Raw genomic sequence first — 5,021 nt, forward strand, 5'->3', positions numbered from 1 at the left:
TGGACGCGACCAAATGGAACATCCGGACAATTTTCCGCGAAACCGCGGCCCAAGAGGTGCCGAAGTCTGCAGGCATAGCATTGGAATGGCTGAACGCAGAGAGAAGCAGCTGGGCTAATTTTTTAAGTTAAGTTAAAAAAACGCATTCACTCAGTGGTAATAAAAACTTTGTGCGCATTCATTTCTTCCCAAATCTTATGGAATGAGCCTTTAATATAAACGGTTACCGCATTTCCTAGAAGAGCAGTGCTCCCATGCTGCCCGCTTGGCTCTGCTCCTTGATGAAGATCTCAAAGTACTGGTAGATAATAGTCACAGCCAAGAGGATTCCCGTACCAGAGCCGATGGCACCCAGGAAGTCAGCCATGAGACTCAGCCCTCCTATACAGAGACCACCGAACGCAGCAGCTGTGGGGATGTACCTGTTTAGCTCATCTACCATGGAGGTCTCTCTGTGTCCCCTCATGACCAACCTTTCCTCCTTAAGCTGCTTAGCCACATCTTTGGCAGAGGATCCTGAGACCTCAATCCAGGTCTTGGATAAGAAGGCGCAGGAGCCTAGCATGAAGACAATGTAAATGACAGCATGAACTGGGTCCTCCAGTACAGAACCAAATGGAGGCGAAAGGTAGTAGCAGAGACCGCCCACTGCGTGGGGACGAGCTTGTCCACCAGTGGAGGTGTCAGACCAGGTTCCCAGGAGGTTGACTAGGAAGTTGCCGATGAAGCGGGTAGAGAGCATCTGGGAGATGCTGTAAAGATTGGAGATGAGGGCAGAATGCAGGATGATGGGGATGTTGGAGGTGTAGAACAGCTTGATGGGGTAGGTGGTGTACTGACCACGGTAGCGTGCTGACTTCATGGGCAGGTCCACCCTGAAGCCCTGGAAGTATATGACCACTGCAAACACAAAGACAGTGGCAATGAGGTCCATGAGGTTGGGCTGGTTTTGTCTGTAGAAGGCCTCTCTCAGGGCATGCACCTTGTCTGTGCGGGTGGCCAGGAGGTGGAAGAGAGCGATGATGGCTCCCTCAAACTCAGTACCTCGACCAGTGTTGACAGTGGTAGGACTGAAGGCGTTCCAGACAATGGTCTCACAGACGTTGGTCGCAATGAAGAGGGAGATACCAGAACCCAGACCATAGCCATTCTGGAGCAGCTCATCCAGCAGTAAGACAAGCAGACCTGCTAAAAAGAGCTGGATGATGATGATCAAGCAAATTCCAGCACCCAGCTTTGAGGGGTCTCCATACATGCCAGTGCTAACATATACAATTGCCTGTCCAATGGTGATGATCATTCCAAACAGTTTCTGAGCTCTATTGAAGAGGGCTCTCTCCTTGGGGGTGTCTCCCACCTCAATGAGCTTAGCAGCAGCCAGCAGATGCATGATCATTTCTGAGGTGACAATGGGTGAGATACCCAGCTCCATCAGAGTACCTCTGTTAGCAGCCAGGATTACTCTCATCCAGTAGAAGGGATCTGCGGAATCTGATGACATGATGCCAAAGATTGGAATCTGGCAACATACTAGAAAGATGAAGAGTGTGGTGGCGGTCCATACTACCTTTTGTCTAAAGTGAATCTTTCTTTTTGGTTTCTCTATTTCAGGCAGGATCATACAGAACGGCTGGATGACTTTGAAAAGATTAATTCCCATGTCCTTTGGACAATTCCTGTTGTGTTTCTGGTGCCACCGCCAGCCACCCTATAGAACTAAGATTGTAATTGCTCGAGTGACATCACTGATGACATCACTCACTGATGACATTACAATTGCTCGAGTGACATCACTGATGACATCATTAATCCTTCCCCGCAGAGTTCAGTTGCCGTGGCCAGTCGGCACCAACATCTGTAAGTGTATGATGGGTACAGATTCTAATCGTCAAGTGTGTGATGGGAACAGACTACCTGCCGACAATACAGTGTTTAGCCCACACCGAGATACAATTAATTTATATTTCTGATACCAGGACACACAATAAAATACAGGGAAGACTCAATTTCGTTACATCAATGACAACACCGTGCAAACTAATAAATAACGGTTGAGCAGCGTCAAGCCAGCCAGAATAAACCAGAAACCTCCGGTTATAACCTTCAAAATATTTTCTTTTACAAAAGTACCATTGCAACGTTTCTTTTGTGTGATGCAAAATGCCCCAAATACCAAAGAGCAAATAAAGAAATAATTTGCAGAGAAACCTGTTATAAATGAAGATACAATGTGCCTTCGAAAAGCCAATTTTAACCTGTAAGTGAGTGAGTCATGCAGTAATAAATTAACGCTTTTATTTTCAAGGTAAAACCGCCTAGCTTCCGGTATGGATAGCAACTGCATGAGGTGACTTGTTTGCATGTTGTGTTGCTGGTTCAGTTGCTGTGACAAGTTGCCTAGTGTGATCCTTCGTCTGAGGCACTTGTGTAGTGTGTGACCCCCCAGTTTTTCAGTCGTCATAAAAAATCTTCAGGAACCAGTCAAGTAGTGTGTACTCCCAAGTCTTCATAATCTGTGAAGATTTTGAAAGTTGTCTAGTGTATCCTAGGCTTTATATAGTTTATTTCTCCCACAGGAATTTGTTTTCAGATTCAGTACATACTTCAGAACATAGGTGATCACAGCATACAGATACATAAACAGATAACATTCACCCCCCCCCCCCCCCCCATCACCACCAGTATCACAATAGCTGCATATGACACAAACATAGGTAAGGTATGGATCTATACTAGGTCAACGGGGCAGTTTGTTCAGAGCGGCTATAGCAGAAGGGACAAAACTTTTGGCTTTTCTCCATTTCACTGACCTGTATCTACGGCCTGATGGCAGTAGTGTGAAGTGTGGATTGAGTGGGTGATCAGTGTTGTTCACTATTGGAAGTGTGAGACGTCTAATGGCTTTATCATTCATGTCTGACAGGTTGGGTGTGGGGCAGTGGATGATTTTGGAGACAACATGAGTGATCTTGATGGATGTGTTTTTGTTGGAGAAATGGTGATGGTCAGCATGGTTTAGAAGCAGGGGGAACAATACAGAAGGATGCTTTGAATTATGCTTTTGTGTGCAACAGGAGGTGAGGGCAACAGAAAGTGCACTTAGTTTGCAGAGGACGTGGAGTCTCTGTTGTCATCGCTTACATGCATAGGCGATTCTAGGTTTTCCAACCAGGGGTTGCACCTTCACGGTCCGAAGTTTACCTGAACTGGGGGGTTTCACGGCCCCCCGGACAAAAACATTTTGTACATTTTAAAGTAAAATGCATTAATCTGGTGCACTCTGAGAGCAAAATGAAGAGGCTAGTAGATCTATGAAGAACTACACACATCACATTAATATCCTCTTCACTGAGGCAAGAGCCATTTTATAACCTCAGCAGGGAGGCATGTCATAGGATGGTGGATCAATCAACCAACCAATCAATCAATCAATCAATCAATCAATCAATCAATCAAACAACCAGCTTCTATTAGCATACCCAAAGTCCATTAAAAAACATACACATTATCAACACAGACACAACACACAATTGTATACAATAAAAGGTAAACCTCGCTGCAATAACCGCATACAATCATTATACTGTAAGCAACCTGAAGCTTACGAATGCACGCCTTTTTAAATGTCATCCACAAAGGGTCAGTATAAAGAGTACAAAAAGCTCTAAAAAGATTCATTTCAACACTACTTTACTAGGGTGTTACCAATCATACAAGTTACAACCATGTTGATTGACCATGTATGTTGTTGTGTTCATGTGATGATGTCACAATGTCTATGCCTACACTGATGATGTCACAATGTGCATCTTTGATGACATCACAATGTATATTACATCTCTGAAGTTGTCACAAGCTGTGTCCCAATTCAGCGGCCACGGCCTCTGTCGGCCGCGGCCTACAGAGGTCTGTCCTCCGCGGACCACTCAGGGGAGTGCGCAGCCTTGAGACATTGAGCGAAACGAGACGGTCTAGCCTACTACTGCTGTGTCACTAGCTGTTCACGCCCCCACAATGGTTTCTTTAGCAACCAGTTGACAGTGCGAGCGAATCTGGGAATCCCATCTCCCGTACCGGACTGTCTCAAAAGTTTAAGGCACGAACAGACAGTCTAATAACATGGAGCCAGAGCAAATTGTTTTGCTGATCATTTTGTTTTATTTTATGGAAGAGTTGGAGCTTCACCGCCGCCGCATGATGTTTCTCAGGCTGGGAGAGAATGAGCAGGTAAATTATTGGATAAGCTGTGTCACTTACTTTTAGCTTTCTAAATGTTAGCGTGGTTTATATGGCTAATGTCAGTTAACTTTTCATTTCATATAGCCTAAGCCTAACCATACAGGGTTTTTGCTATAGATAGCCTAGATAGATAGATAGCTAGCCTCCCTCTCAAAGCCCATGGGAGAAAGTGACATGGCATATCGTATCTCGCTATTGTTTAACATGTTTTTCTTCTCCTTTCCCCCCAGACCAGGCCCCTATATGTACCCCAAACACTCTGGAGACCACCCAAGATGATGCCCCACTAGAAGACATTTTATGCCACATTTATTTATTTCTATGTACATATTTTATAAATTGGTTCACTTTTTCAGTATCCCCCTCCATTACATGTGATTCATTATGTATTTATTTCTACATGTTTGAATAACTATTTAGAGGACAAAATAAATTATTATTACTACCACTGTTGTCATGCTCTGTCTAGTGAAGTCTCAATGCTTAACAGTTTGTGTTTCCCAAGTTCAGGTTATAATCCATCAGATCTGTAACTACTCATAAGGACATCAGGGAAGCATAGAGGGATCTGATCCAACTTAGACATGTATTTTGCTAACTTCTGTAGAGGTTAAATATAGCACATCTCTGTGATCCTGGGTGCTGCAGACTACACACATTGTGTAAAGTAGGGTTAATGTGATCTCACCTTATGGTTAAAGTTAGCTGAGCTATAAGTAAGCTGACGGTTTTAACAACATAAACATTCTAAATGGAACCCCAGCTCACCTGTTGCAGTGTTT

The 5,021-nt window shown here is 44.2% G+C and overlaps 1 pseudogene across 1 annotated transcript; it reads right to left on the bottom strand.

Moving 5' to 3' along the window:
- Window positions 1-235: 235 nt before the first annotated feature.
- Window positions 236-1,660, bottom strand: LOC310793137 (protein transport protein Sec61 subunit alpha-like 1 pseudogene; annotated as a pseudogene). Its single transcript has one exon. The product of its transcript is annotated as a protein transport protein Sec61 subunit alpha-like 1 pseudogene (transcript).
- Between the last annotated feature and the right edge of the window lie 3,361 nt (window positions 1,661-5,021).

The sequence above is a fragment of the Poromitra crassiceps genome (genome assembly GCF_964638095.1).
Source record: "Poromitra crassiceps genome assembly, chromosome: 18".
In the NCBI taxonomy this organism is placed as follows: domain Eukaryota; kingdom Metazoa; phylum Chordata; class Actinopteri; order Beryciformes; family Melamphaidae; genus Poromitra; species Poromitra crassiceps.